We start from the raw sequence: 16,504 nt of genomic DNA, 5'->3' as shown, positions 1-16,504 counted from the left end.
TATAAGATGTAATAAGGCCAATGGCCATTAGTGACTTTTAATTATTATTTAGTGTCGTTTTGGGATTCGTCTACCTTTTATCAATAAAATGAGGCATTTAGCATTCTAAGTTCTCCAAATTAACTTGTCGCTAGGCCTACCTCGGGCACAACAAGGTCCCAAATTAGGACACGCTTTATATTCCTGCACTACGTGTTTAAATATTGCAACATTTCCTTATGATCCTCACTAACTTATCACCTTTTGTTTTTACTTTTTGTTTATTCCCCTCCCCAAAGGTTAGTTCGTGAACTCTGGCAACATCAGCATATTTTACAAGATCCAGGGGCCCTCCACCTACTCCTCCTCCCAGTCCTGTCAGACGCAAAAGCAAAAGGAGAATGGAAGATTCGAACAACTCAGCTGAACGGGTAGAGGTCACTCGTGGTGCTCTGGTCCCCAAGGAAAATGCCTCTCAACTAGAACAAAAACTGTTAAAGTTCCAAGAAGAACTTGATCAAGTTCGGAATTTGGCAAGTCTGTCATTTTCCCTCACCACTCCAGAAGTTACTTTCCCAAATACTCAGAATCCCATACCCCCGCAAAACATCCCAAAGCAACCCGCTCCTCACCACCACTGCAATACTTGTCACACTCCCAACAATACTCCACTACTCATCCCGGAACCTTTGAACTCCACAAATGACCACTGCCACACCCAACACAACACCCCCATCTATATGGAGACTGTGCCGCACTCCACCCAACCCATCTCAAGCACACCCGAGTCCAATGATAAGGACTCGCTCATCAGAAATTTGGCCGAAGAGCTTAAAAGGTTGACCACCAGGATTCAAGGCGTTGAAGGAAGTAAGGGAATTGAGGGGCTAAACTATGAAGACCTATGCATACAGCCCGATGTCGAACTGCCCGAGGGGTACAAACCTCCCAAGTTTGAAATGTTTGATGGTACAGGGGATCCCAGGGTTCATTTGAGAACATACTGCGACAAGCTGGTCGGGGTAGGAAGAGACGAAAGGATTCGTATGAAGCTTTTCATGAGGAGACTGAAAGGAGATGCTCTGTCTTCGTACATTAGCCAGGACCCAAAGAAGTGGTCGAACTGGGTAAGTATGGCATCCGACTTCATGGATAGATTCAGGTTCAATACGGAAAATGCACCGGATGTTTTTTACATTCAGAATTTAAAGAAGAAACCCACAGAAACATTCCACGAGTATGCCACTCGTTGGAGATCAGAGGCTGCTAAGGTCCGACCTGCCTTAGAGGAAGAACAAATGAACAAGTTTTTCATCCGGGCTCAGGATCCGCAATACTATGAAAGACTAATGTTGATCGAGAATCATAAATTTTTTGACATCATCAAGCTAGGAGAAAGGATCGAGGAAGGTATCAAGAGTGGTATGGTTACGAACTTTGAAGCCTTGCAAGCTACCAATAAGGCTCTACAGTCTGGTGGTGCATCCAAGAAAAGGGACGTAGGCGCCGTGATGGTTGCACAGAGAACCAAATCACCTGTTAAATACCAAACTTATCCAATGCCTCCACGTACATATCAGCCCACTCCAAATTACCAAACACCCTCACCTCCCTACCAAACTCCACCGCCTAGTTATCAATCACCTCCACCTCCTACATACCAACCTGCTTCACCTAGATATTCCCAGCCTGCACACGTCTACCAGGCTTACAGCACTCAAAAATCCCGCTATCAATCACCTCCCCCTCAACAAAACTTTCCTAGACCCCAACTAAATTTCGATCGCAGACCTCCCAAACAGTATACTGCCATTGCTGAACCAATCGACCAGCTGTACGTAAGGCTCAAAGCTGCTGGTTACGTCACCCCTATCCCTGCTATAACCCCTGAAAACCCTTCCCAATGGGTCAACCCAAATAAAACCTGTGCATACCATTCTGGCATGAAAGGGCATACCATTGATGAATGCCACTCCCTGAAGGATAAGATCCAGGCTTTGATTGACAACAAGATCATTGTGGCAAAGGAGCCTGCTTCGAATGTCCGCAATAACCCTCTACCAGACCACAAGGGTGGAGGTGTTCACATGATTGAAATAGAGGATGATTGGGATCCCAAAGGATCAATCGGCTTGATCGCAGAAGGCGACGATCCAAAGAAACCAACAGTCACCCTTAATCCGATTGTAGTCTAGATTCAGCCTTCTGGAGATGCCGAGGTGAACATGTCCATACCACTTGAGTTTGAAACACCATCCTCTGCGAAGACGCCAACACCAATCGAGGTCGATTTTGGGTCCCCAAAGGTGCTTGTACCATTTGAAGTTGTCGTATTACCTTCCAAAGCAAAGGTGCCCATTCCGGTAGCAATGACAGCCATAACACCATTCCACACAAAAGCCATACCATGGGACTACACAGCCGAGGCAAGAAGGAAAGGAAAAGCCAAGTTCGGGGAAGCAGTTGTGGCACAAGGTATGACAAGAACCAGCAAAGTTTATACCCCGGAACACTTGGCTGAGTCGAGTAAGTAGACCTCTGGTCGACAAACCATCACTGAAACTGGGCCCGATGACCTCTGGAGAAAGATACAAGCAAAGGAATACTCAGTCATTGATCAGCTGAACAAAATACCGGTGCAGATTTCTATCCTTGCTTTGCTACAGAATTCCAATGCACACAAGAATGCCTTGTTAAGAGTGTTGAGTGAAGCATATGTACCAAGCAACATCACCGGTGGAGAGATGCCTAACATGGTGGGTCAGGTATTGGAAAGTCACAAGATCACTTTTCACGAAGATGAGCTGCCACCAAAAGGGTTGAGTCACAACAAGGCACTGCACATCACCGTGCAGTGCGAAGATTATTTTATCATCAGAATCTTGGTCGGTGGGGGGTCCAGCCTCAACATTTGTCCGTTGGTAACACTCAGGACATTAGGAAAAGGGTTGCATGAAATCAAGGACGGGGCCATCAACTTTAAAGCTTTCGATGGTTCTCAAAGGTCTACTATTGGGGAGATTAGCTTATGTTTGCAAATGGGGCCTACTTGGTTTGATGTTGATTTTTAAGTAATAGATGTGTCGGCGTCCTACAACCTGCTATTGGGACGGCCGTGTATTCATGCCGCTGGGGCCGTGGCATCAACACTACATCAGGCAGTGAAGTTTGAGTGGAATCACCAGGAGGTGATCATTCACGGCGACGGTAGCAATCCCATATACAGTCGCCAGACCATCCCAGCGATCGGAGGAAGAAGAAGGATAGGTGGAGAAACTTACCACCACATCGAACGAGTCAACGCCGTCGATAAGGATAAGTGGTGGGATAACAAAATTGAAAGCATATTGAACTGGAGCGGGTATGAACCTGGCAAGGGACTTGGCAAGAATCTCCAAGGAATCGCTAAGCCCATCAAGCTCAAGAAACACGGCACCACCTTCAGATTGGGGTATGAGTATACCTGGAAAGAATTCAATGAATGGTCGCCACCCTGGCGCGGTCCCTACTATCCATTGGAGCAGCCGATACCCCATTTGGAGCAGACCTTCCAACCAGCCGAGGTCATCTATGGGTCAGAAGAAGAGGAAGCACTTCCAGCAGTGAGGAATTTGTTCCTGGAAGACGATGATATGGATTGTTGTGTCATTTTTGAGGAGGAGGGGGAAGAAGGCCCTTCCATACAGGCTGTGAGCAGAGGAGCATGCCTAAATAACTGGACCAGCATGACCACCAGAGCCCGGCGAGCCTCGGGGTAGCAAGGTTGAACAAGCATCATGCACTATTTTATTTTACTAGTTTACTTTCCTTTCGCATTTTTGTTTTTGCAAGAAGAGCTCCATGTTCAAAACAGTTATGGAATTTATCAAAGCATTTCGATTTTCTTATAAATCTTACTCTTATCATTTCTTCTCATTACTTTACTTATACAGCATTACTATTACTTATCTTGATGAACCAATGACTGTGACATGCAACGAGACAACGCAACAAACGGACATAGATTCAGAGGAAGATGACATACCGGAAGAGATTGTTAAGGAAGTTGAGAATTTCGAAAATAGACCTAAGTCCAACCTGGACGAGACTGAGATTGTTAACCTGGGAGATGCAGAAAACATCAAAGAAACACGAATCAGCTTTCATTTGTCACCATCAGAGAAGGAAGAATATACAGAGTTTCTAAGAGAGTATGAGGACATATTCGCTTGGTCCTACGACGACATGACTGGTCTGAGTACATCTATTGTGGCGCACAAACTACCAACCGATCCAGCCTGTCCGCCAGTAAAACAGAAGCTCAGAAAGTTCAAGCCAGATATGAGTTTGAAAATTAAGGAAGAAGTCACTAAGCAGGTCAAAGCTAAGGTTCTCAGGGTAGTAGAGTATCCAACATGGTTAGCCAACAGTGTGCCAGTACCGAAGAAGGACGGAAAGGTTAGAGTCTGTGTCGACTACCGGGATCTCAATCGGGCCAGTCCAAAAGACGACTTCCCCTTGTCGAACATACACATCCTGATTGACAATTGCGCCAAGCACGAGTTGCAATCATTTGTAGATTGTTTTGCTAGGTATCATCAAATCTCGATGGATGAAGAAGATGCCGAGAAAACGGCTTTCATTATGCCATGGGGAATGTACTGCTACAAGATGATGCCATTCGGGTTAAAGAATGCAGGGGCCACCTACATGAGGGCCATGACCACCATTTTCCATGATATGATACACAAGGAGATCGAAGTATATGTAGATGATGCCATCATCAAGTCCAAGAAAGCCGCTGATCACATGGAAGATTTGAGGAAGTTCTTCAATAGACTGAGAAGATACAACTTGAAGCTGAATCCCGCAAAATGTGCATTTGGGGTTCCTACCGGAAAACTACTTGGGTTCATTGTGAGTCGCCGAGGGATAGAGCTGGATCCATCAAAAGTCAAAGCTATTCAAGAATTGCCACTGCCAAAGAACAAGAAAGAAGTAATGAGTTTCTTGGGAAGACTTAACTACATCAGCCGGTTCATAGCACAATCTACAGTTATCTGTGAGCCAATCTTCAAGATGTTGAAGAAGGACGCCGCTACCAAATGGACTGATGATTGCCAAAAGGCCTTTGACAGAATCAAGGAGTACTTGTCAACACCGCCAGTTTTGGTCCCGCCCAAGCCAGGTAGACCCCTATTACTCTACCTTGTGGTATTGGATGGAGCGTTCGGTTGTGTCCTGGGGCAGCATGATGAAATGGGGAGAAAGGAGCAGGCCATCTATTATCTCAGCAAGAAGTTCACCCCGTACGAAGCCCGGTATTCTCTGTTAGAGCGCACCTGTTGTGCTTTGACTTGGGTAGCTCAGAAGCTGAGGCACTATTTCTGTGCCTATACTAGGTATCTCATATCAAGGATGGATCCATTGAAGTACATCTTTCATAAGCCCATGCCCACTGGCAAGCTAGCCAAGTGGCAAATCCTGCTGAGTGAGTTCGACATTGTCTACGTAACTCAGAAAGCAATCAAAGGACAGGCTTTGGCAGATCATCTTGCCGAGAATCCCGTGGACGGAGAATACAAACCCCTAAAGACGTATTTTCCTGACGAAGAGAACTCATTCATAGGAGAAGACATTGCAGAGTCCTATGATGGTTGGAGAATGTTTTTCGACGGAGCAACAAATTTCAAAGGAGTTGGCATAGGAGCAGTCCTAGTATCAGAAACTGGTCAGCATTATCCGGTGTCCGCCAAGCTCAGGTTCCCCTACACTAACAATATGGCCGAGTACGAAGCCTGCATCTTAGGGCTCAAGATGGCCATTGACATGAACATCCGAGAGTTGCTAGTGATTGGAGATTCAGACTTGCTTATACATCAGGTCCGAGAAGAATGGGCAACCAAGAACTCCAAGATACTCCCATACCTGCATCATGTACAGGAGTTAAGAAAAAGGTTCACAAAGACAGAGTTCCAGCATGTTCCCCAGAGTCCAGAATGAGTTTGCCCATGCATTGGCTACCCTGTCATCCATGATACAGCATCCGGATACAAACTTCATTGATCCCATTCCAGTAAAGATCCATGATCAGCCAGCTTATTGTGCCCATGTTGAAGAAGAGGCAGACGGAAAGCCTTGGTTTCATGATATCAAGGAATATTTGGCAAAAGGAGAATAGCCGGAGGTTGCAAACACTACTCAGAAACGCACGCTTCGAAGGTTGTCCAACAATTTCTTTCACAGCGGAGGAATCCTATATAGGAGGACTCTAGATTTGGGATTACTAAGGTGTGTCGACGCGAAGGAAGCATCTAAACTGCTAGAGGAAATTCATGCCGGGACCTGTGGTCCGCATATGAACGGCTTTGTCTTAGCCAAGAAGATACTCCGTGCTGACTACTTTTGGATGACCATGGAGAATGACTGCATCCAGTACGTTCGAAAATGCCATCGCTGCCAGATACATGCAGATATGATAAAGGTACCTCCAAATGAGCTTAATGCGACTAGCTCACCATGGCCCTTCGCCGCTTGGGGAATGGATGTTATTGGTCCGATCGAGCCGGCCGCTTCCAACGGGCACAGATTCATCCTCGTGGCAATTGAGTATTTTACCAAAAGGGTCGAAGCAGCATCTTACAAAGCAGTGACTAAGAAAGTCGTGGCGGATTTTGTCCGCGATCGCATTGTTTGCCGATTCGGGATTCCAGAGTCGATCATCACTAATAATGGTTCCAACCTCAACAGTGACTTAATGAAAGCTATGTGTGAGACCTTCAAGATCAGACATAAGAATTCCACAGCCTACAGGCCCCAAATGAACGGAGCTGTAGAAGCCGCCAATAAGAATATCAAGAAGATACTAAGGAAAATAATAGAGAAGCATAAGCAATGGCACGAAAAGCTATCATTCGCTCTATTGGGGTATCGCACCACAGTCCGCACATCAACTGGGGCAACCCCCTACATGCTGGTTTATGGTACAGCAGCCGTCATTCCCGCTGAAGTAGAAATTCCTTCCTTAAGAATCATACAGGAAGCCGAGCTCGACGATGCAGAGTGGGTAAAAAGTTGTTACGAGCAGTTGGCTTTTATAGATGGAAAGAGAATGAATACAGTTTGCCATGGTCAGCTTTATCAGAACAGAATGTCCAGAGCTTTCAACAAGAGAGTCAAACCAAGACGGTTCACACCGGGGCAGCTGGTGTTAAAGAAGATTTTTCCACATCAAGATGAAGCCAAAGGGAAATTCTCTCCCAATTGGCAGGGTCCATACATGGTTCATCGGGTTCTGACAGGATGAGCCGTTATACTTGCAGAAATGGATGGAGAAGTCTGGCCAAAACCAATCAACTCTGACGCAGTCAAGCGATACTATGTGTAACCATTTATGATTTTCTTATGTAATTTGAACTACGTCTGACCTGATTCCCGTTTAAGAGGGGATACGTAGGCAGCCTTATGGGTTCGGTCACAATTCAATAAAATTTTCATTTCCCCCCACAATTGGAAACCGAGGCAGAATTTTGAGGAGGACCCTCAAAATTCCGAAGTAACTTCAGCCGATCATCGCAAGCAGCCGTCAGAAGTATCAACCCATTAAACTGGGGCAGAATTTTGAGGAGTACCCTCAAAATTCCAAAGCAAGAGAGGTTGCAATGTCCTGAACCACGTCACAGTCATCGGTTCATCTAAAAACTATTTCTTAAATATATACATATGTCATATCTTTAACGAACTCATGCATATTTATTATCGAAATCGCTCAGTTCAGCAACGCTACCCCTATGATACATACCGTGTCATCAGATCAGAGCCGAACATGGCAAGCAAAGTCAGCGGGGACTCGAACTAACCTTTCCCCTTTACAAAACTCACGATTTTTCTTTGGATGCAGGCACCCAAGTCACCAAATCATATATTATACGCTCACACTGTTCAAGAACACAACCCTCAAAACCGTCGCACATATTCGCATTCTCCATCCACACACAATATCCCCAGCATTCGCAATATCATAATCAGCTACCAGCTATCAGCTAAGAATTTTTATTACTATTCATCTTTCATCTCTTGCATAAGGCTACCATTCTGCCTTCCGAGGTTAAGCTCTACCTCCATCTGCATTTCCTGCATTGCATAAGGCTACCATTCTGCCTTCCGAGACTAAGCTTTGTCTCCATCTGCATTTCCTGCACTGCATAAGGCTACCATTTTGCCTTCCGAGGTTAAGCTCTACCTCCATCTGCATTTCCTGCATTGCATAAGGCTACCATTCTGCCTTTCGAGACTAAGCTCTGTCTCCATCTGCATTGCATAAGGCTACCATTCTGCCTTCCGAGACTAAGCTCTGTCTCCATCTGCATCGGCTGAAAAATCACCACTTCATTTAAATCCTACATCGGCTGAAAGATCGTCATTTTTACTTACATTTTGCATGGCTGAAAGAGCGCTATTTTTACTTACATTTTTTGCATGGCTGAAATATCGCCATTTTTTACTTACATTTTGCATGGCTGAAATATCGCCACCTTTATTTACATCTGCATCGGCTGAAAAATTGCCACTTCATTTAAATCCTGCATCGACTGAAAGATCGCCATTTTTACTTACATTTTTTGCATGGCTGAAATATCGCCACTTTATTTACGCTTTCATGGGCTAAAGATCGCCACCTATTGCATTTCATGGGCTGAAAGATCGCCAAATCATCCAAAGGCATCATTGTTTGGAGGCACCATTCACATAGCCCGAGAACGCCATGCCATGGCCTGAGGACCCCTTTTATCTCTTGCATATCATTATTCAAAGGCATCATAGTTCGGAGGCATCATTCTCATAGCCCGAGAGCATCATTTCATGGCCTGCGAATCCTTTATTATATGCTTCATGACCCAGGGCCTCATGGTCCAAGGACGTCATCCTAACCGTCTGAAGACAACATTCATGGTCCAATGGGAAATTGCATCATGTTTAAATTTATGCACAATATATGCTTGTATTCTTTATTTGCAGGTAAACTGGCAAGTAACGGCCATCTCAGCAGGAGCGATCTCGCTCCGGTTCCCGCAGCCCTATTAGACTTTAACCATCCTAAATATCGCGTCCATTCTTGAAAAATCTCCATCGGCATACTCCGCCAATGGATCTTGAACTACATATGGCCTGATTCCTGTAAGACTAGGGATATGTGGGCAGCTCAGGAACCAGAGCACGATCAATCTCTTCAAACCATTTCACTCGGTCAAAATTAGCCATCATGTCTTTACCCGACAACTCTTTCATCCTTCCCGGGTAAAGAGGGGCAGCTGTTGATACTCAATTTTTCCCTGTATATTTTTTATATGCAAAATACTTTCAAAATAGTATATATATGCATATATAAGCATGTCCAAGTATTTTATTAAAAAGGGAAAAGTGGCTATTTAACTAATAGCCTTATTTGCATTTCAATTATAGCCAAAATCAACCACCCCAATAACCCAATTCCAATTTCAAACGGACCAGCCCAAGCCCTAATATATGACTCGACCCTAACCCCTTAATAAAACCCGCCCGGTTTTCTTTTGATCCAGGCCGTTGATCATTTTGATCAACGGCCACGATTCCCCCTTACCATTTTAATTCACCCAAACCCCAACCCTAATTCATTTCCCTCCAGAGACGCCACCTTGAAACCCCTTCGTCTCTCAAACCCTCTCGAACCTTCCTCAACCCTAATCGTCTCCTATCTTCTTCAACCTCAAAACCCACCGGAAACCATGGCTTCTCCGGCCATGGTAACCTTATACTCACCCCTTGTTACTCCTGTGTGCTCGACATTTAAATAATCGAGGCCAGACCTCGAAGGTCTTCATCCATACCTGTGCCAGCTCGAGGTTTCACGGCCATCGCCAGCCTTGCTCCTGCGTATCCTGGTCCTATGAGCCTATCGCTGACCTTTCCGACCAAGATCGGACCTTTTCAAAGCCTTTCTCATTCTAGGGTTCTTCTAAAACCCTAACTATTCGAGGTTTTCTCCGATTTTTCTTAAATATGTTACGTATCTATGCTCTACTTGGGTTTTTTTAAACGATTTCCCCAATTTTTCTTTCAAAAATTACTTTTAAAATCACTTCTCTTCGATTTAGGGTTTTCTGAAATGCTTAAAATGTTTCTCCGATTTTTCATTTCCTTTTCTTTGTGTGTATTTGTCTCCACTATGCTCTTATGTTTTCTTTTCTACCACGCATGTTCTTCTACTATGTTCTTATGTTTTTCCTGTTATCACGCATGTTTTTCTACTGTGTTTTCGATATTCCGTTCGTTCTTCTACTGTGTTTCTATGCTATGTTTTCACATGCTTTCCCACTATGTTCTGCTATTTGCCTTCCACTATGACCTGATATGCTTGCCTACTGTATCCTTCTACCATGTTCTTAAGTGTTTACTGTTTCACTTCTACTTTACCTTGTTTTAAGAGTCCCGTTAAGCATGCTTTCTCTACTGTTTCTTCTACTCTCATTGTGTTTCGAATTAGTTTCTTCACTCTGTTTGCTTTGAACTTTCAACTGTATTTGCTTGCTTTCTCATGAGTTTCTGAAAGAAATCTCTAAGCCTGTTTGAATACCTACTTCCTCATCTCTGTACTTGACTCGAGGTGGAAACCCTAGAATTTGGGGGTTCTGCCGAGGTTTGATCATGTGATTGAACTAGGGTTTTGTTTGAGAACCCTTGACTCTTTCGGACTAATTTCTGAGTCTATGAACTAAGTGTGAACTTCTTTGTTTGCATACAATTCTGAACTTTTTTTTAATTTCTTCTACGCTAGACTCTTCTACTGATTGGCATGCTAGTTCATCATGTTTAAGCGTGTCTGTATGCTTTTATATGTGTGATGAATCTTTCTCCAAAAAGGTTTTCCAACTTATGATGGATTCAGAATCTTTTTCTAGGGTCTGATTGATTCATACTAATTTTCCTTAAGTAAAACCTTTCATCACCTTCTCTGACTAGATTCATTCATACCAAATTCAGACCTTGTGATTTACTGGTCGTTAATTAATTGCCTTTCCTTAAATTGTACAACCGTGTACTGTCAAGACCTTGTCCTTAAATAAACCTCTATGTATTTACCCCTCTTGTACTGCTTTGAAAAGTGTTTGATTAATCTCTTTCCTTAATTAGTTTTACCCGTTTGAAATCAGAATCCCTTAATTAAAGGGAAACCTTGTGTAATTGATTTTCAAACCATTTTCTTACCAATTTCTGCTTGCTTTCTACACTATAAAAGGCACCACCCTTTCTACACAATGGACACAGTTAATTCAACATTTTTACACTTCAGATTTCACACTTACAATCTCACAAAACTCATACTTGGGTTATTCTTGCTTCTTGTCTGCACTTTGGCTTTACAAGACTACTGCTTTCTTTTGCTTGATTACTTGAGACTGGTATGTTCTAGTTTTGGTTTCAGCATCACCCCAATGTGTTTTACTTACAGTCCTTACATCCATGTTTACTTTACTATCTGTATGGAGTTAAATGTCAACTAGCATGTTAATTTCCTTTCATCTATTTCTGCTGTGAATCCCTACACCCCTGTTTCCCTCTATGTGCTCTGAGTTGTAGTTCAGAACATGACAATATGCAAGTTATTGTTCATGTTTGGACCTGATCCCTTTGGGGGTCCTAACTCCCAAAACAATGTGTTCTAACGGGCTGGTGGGGTGCGCCAGCATTTCCTATTGCTAGGTATGCCCACTAGCCTGTCTTTGTCACTTCCCTGTTCCCCTTTTTAGAATTCCTTCTATGCACTTACACTCACTCTTAGCTTCTAAGTTCTGCCCCCTTCCTGTGAGCCATGCCTTGGGACCTTGAGTTCCCTCTGAACTTGGACACTTGAGGGCTGGCCTTTCCACACTGCACTATGACTCAATCCTGCAATGTATTTGGGTGTGAGCACTGCCCAGAGTCCATGAGGCTCTTAGGGAACTCTGATACACCCCAAATGAGAAAGGCTTTGGATCTTGATCTTTGGAGTTGGTTTACTTCATGCTTCAGGCAGGAAACCTGAATCAGGCTCTCCTTGGTTGTAATTTTATTCTTTTTTTTTCTGATGTAGTTTCTTTATTTTATTTTGGACTGTAATAATTTTTGTAATAAACTTCTGGGGTGATTAATGAAAAAGGGAAGGGTAACCATGCATGCAAAGGGGTAGATATCATGCTCATAGGGAATTACTACACTTCTGTATTCATGTATCCTGCTTACAGCTTTGCACGTCTGCATCCACATAGATATCCTCCTCATAGGATTTTCTGCATTTCTGCATCCATGTAAATATCATGTCTATAAGGAATTCAGCATCTCACATATAGATACCATGTCTATAAGGAATTCTGCATCTCACATATAGATACCATGTCTATAAGTTAATCAGAAATCCAGATCCTGCATATGCATTGGTAACTAGGCAAACCTGTTTATAGGATTAAAAACTAACAGCATTCAGATATCATGCCCATAGGATTTCTGCACTCTTACTACGCCTGTAAAAGTGTTTAAAGTCAATAACGCCTAGAAAGCATGCCTATAGGAACTATCAATCCAACCTGAATCGTTCATTCGCTTATAGGGCTAAAATCAGTAACGATAATGCTTAACGTCTGCAGAATTTACGCTCTTTTACCAAAACTCGCCTTTCCTGGTTAACTGACAACTTCTTTTCCTAAATCAGCATACTTCTTTTTCTGAAATTAATAGATATCATGCCTATAGGTTTTCGTTTAACACTTAGGCAAGCCATAAGGTAAACTTATAAATTGACTCAGATTTTAATAACTACAACCAGCAGGCAGGCCTGATTCGGGCTTCTTATCTGAAATATGTAATAAATCAGTCTACCATAACTCTTAAGCTTAATCAGACCCTAATCAGTACGTGTAAGACATGCTAAACTATATGCTTCTTTTTGTTTTAAGGAGGTCTGTTTGAGCCTTTCTATCTGTTATGTGCTTCTCCCTAAATTTGCTATATATGTGTTTTGATTGTCGCCTTAGAATTTTGTCCTTTGAAACTATAAAACCTCACACCCCTTCCCTTTAGGATTAGTAGTCCCAAATACCTCCGGGACTGATAGGATTGGGGCGGGTAATAGCATGCAATAAGTAAAATGAGACCATTTCGCGTTTAATACCTTAACGAGGTGGGAAAGGGTAGATATGGATATGATGACCACGCGATAACACCACGTGTATAAACGGTTACCGGGTGTTGTGTGGGGTGATCCATATTATTTATTAACCTAGGACCCCCCCCCCCCTTTACTCGTTTATTTTATTTAGAATTTCAAAACTGCTTTTTCTCAAATTCCAGCTTCTTTGACTGCTTTTAACTTCAATTACTTGCATCATTTATGTGAAAGCCCCCTCATATTTGTAACTCTTACTTGTGTACTTGTTGTCTGCGCTTAAAGTCACAATTATAGTATGGCCGGGAACCACACTAGTGGATCTCGAGGGGTGCTTAACACCTTCCCCTCGGGATAATTTCGAGCCCTTATCCAATCTCTGGTTTTCCAAATCAAAATTCTTCTTAGTGTCCTAATGCACTTAATCATTAGGTGGCGACTCTTCAATTCAAACCCAATTCCCAAAAGGAAACGAGTTGTCCCCCAAAATGTCATAAACCCGATTTCGCGAGAAAAGGGGGGCATCGACAGCAAACAGGCAAGGCCAGCAATATCGACAGAAAGAGGCAAGAGATGAACACTCAATATGAATACAATCACATAGAGGTGATATAGGTAGGTTAAAGACTCAGTAAAACCCATTCGAAGCATGGTAACCACAGAAGCTTAACAAGAATCAAGTAGTCAGGCTAACACGCAGAACCAAGACATATAAGATCTAAAAAAATTAGGGCTTTTAACAGAGGCGAGTTGAAAAACCAGTAAGAACATAGAATCAGTCAAGATATGCAAGGAAAAGGTTTAAACATAAAGAAAAATCAGTTTGAACGAGTGCAGAAGAATCTGAGAAACCCTAACTTTAAAGAAAGTAAAAACGGCTTAAAGATTTATTTTCAAAAGAAGTTTGAGAATAGTGTAAAACATAGAAAGGAACAGACTTAAATCGTTAAAAATAGCACAGATCTAAGAGATTCAAACAAAGTTAGGGTTTCAAAGGAAACCCAGATAGAAACGGAAGAACCTGCTATGAACTTCAAAGATCGTAACAAATATGGTGTGATTTTGTCCAAAATCACACGGGAGAAGCCATGAACAACAGAAACAGAAACCTTAGATCCAAATCGGCATGGCCCAGAGCCCTTGAAGGCCTCAGAGATGATGAGCAAGGCGATGGAGGAACCATTGGAGGCTTGGGGTTGAAAGGTGGTTGCCGGAGATGGGCGGAGAAGAAGGCGGCGATTGAAGGGGATTAGGGTTAGGTTGAGAGAAGAGAGGATATGAGAGAGTTTGAGGGCGGCAGAATCTCAGAAATGAGATAGGGTTAATGGTCTTTAGGATTAAAAAAGGAAAGGGCTCGTTTGGACCGTTGATCTGGGAGATCAACGGTCAGGATTAGACGGGGTAGATGGATTCCGGGTTTGGGTAGGAGTTTATAGGGTCTGGGTCGGGTTAATTGGGTAGGAAATTGGGGCTAGGAATGGGTTTAACTAGGCTAAAATTGAAAGCCAAATCTGGCTATGATTTAAATAGCCAATTTTCCCTATTTTAATTTAGTAAATAGTTTCTGAAAATAATCTTTCTATACCAGAATGATTTAAAATATATAATTAACAAAAATATATGGACCAATTTTACGCATATAAAACATAATTATACATTAAAATGGGCTAACATTGCAATTATATGCAATTTAGCTCACAAAATACCAAATGTAATTATAAAAATGCATAAAAATTATAATAATTACATTTTGGTATAAGTATAGAAATCAAATGAATAAATCATCATAACAATAGTTTGGGAAATAATTATTGGGGATTTTATGAATAAAAGGGGAGAAAATAAATCAATTTAAACTCTTAAAATTATGGAAAAAATTATAAAAACCTTGTGCATGCTTATACGTGCATATATATGCTATTTTGCATATTTTTAGAAAAATATATAGGGAAAAATTGGGTATCAACAACTGTCCATCTTTACCCGGGAAGGATGAAAGAGTTTTCGGGTAAAGAAATGAGGTCAATTTCGACCGGATGGGATGTTTTGAAAGGCGGAGGCCGAACTCCGATTTTCGAGTTGCCTACATATCCTTGGTCTTACAGGAATCAGGCCATATGTAGTTCTGGATCCATCGGCGGAGAATACCGATAAATCATTACAATAACGGACGCAACATCTGGGCTAGATGAATGAACGGTCTTATGGAAGAGGTTATTTTTTGATATGGTCGGGAGAACTGGGGCGGGATCGCTCCCGCTGGGATAGTCGTTGCTCGCCGGGTTACCTGCAAATAGAAGCAATACAAGCGTATATGGTGCATAAATTTAAACATGATGCAAGTTCTCGTTGGACTATGAAAGTTGTCTTTGAACGGTTAAGGATGACGTCCTTGGACCATGACGTCCTGGGCCATGAATTGCTTGATGGGAGATTCGCAGGCCATGAAGATGGTGCCTCCGAACCATGACGCCTTTGAATAATGATATGCAAATTTGAGGGATCCTCAGGCCATGGCATGGTGTCTTCTGGCTATGAGGATGATGCCTTTAGACTATGACGCCTTTGGATAGATTGGCAATATTTCAGCCCATGATATGCAATAGTATGATGTTAACAAGACAAGGATTAGTCTTGTAAAATGGAGGGCAGAGCTTAGCCCGATCGCAAGCAAACGAACAGTACTAAAAGCAGAGCAATACTTGTGCAAGGAGGGACAGTGTTTGGTTTCATGCAGACGGGGAGGCAAGGATTAGCCTCATAGAAATATGGAGGCAGGGATTAGCCTCATGCAAATAGGGAGTCAAGGATTAGACTCATGCAATGGGGGAGGCGGGGATTAGCCTCATGCAAATCGGGAAGGAAAGGATTAGCCTCATGCAAATATGGAGGCAGGGATTAGCCTCATGGAGTCAAGGATTAGACCCATACAAGTAGGGAGTCAAGGATTAGATTCATGCAAATGGGGGGAGGCAAGGATTAGCCTTATGCAAATTGAGAATGCAAGGATTATCCTTATGCAAATATGGAGGCAATGATTAGCCTTATGTAAATATGGAGTCAGGGATTAGACTCATGCAAATGTGGAGTCAGAGATTAGACTCATGCAAATATTGAGTCAGGGATTAGACTCGTGCAAATGTGGAGTCGGAGATTAGACTCATGCAAATATGGAGTCATGGATTAGACTCATACAAATACGGAAGCAAGGATTAGCCTCATGCAAATATGGAGGTAGAGCTTAACCTCATGCAAATAGAGACAGAGCTTAGTCCCTATGCAAATGGAAGGCAATGCTTAGCCTTATGCAGATATGGAGTCAGGGATTAGACTCATGAAAATGTGGAGTCAAAGATTAGACTCATGCAA

This window comes from Nicotiana attenuata, chromosome 2, assembly GCF_001879085.1.
Source record: "Nicotiana attenuata strain UT chromosome 2, NIATTr2, whole genome shotgun sequence".
In the NCBI taxonomy this organism is placed as follows: Eukaryota; Viridiplantae; Streptophyta; class Magnoliopsida; order Solanales; family Solanaceae; genus Nicotiana; species Nicotiana attenuata.
Note: the sequence above shows the minus strand (reverse complement) of the source record.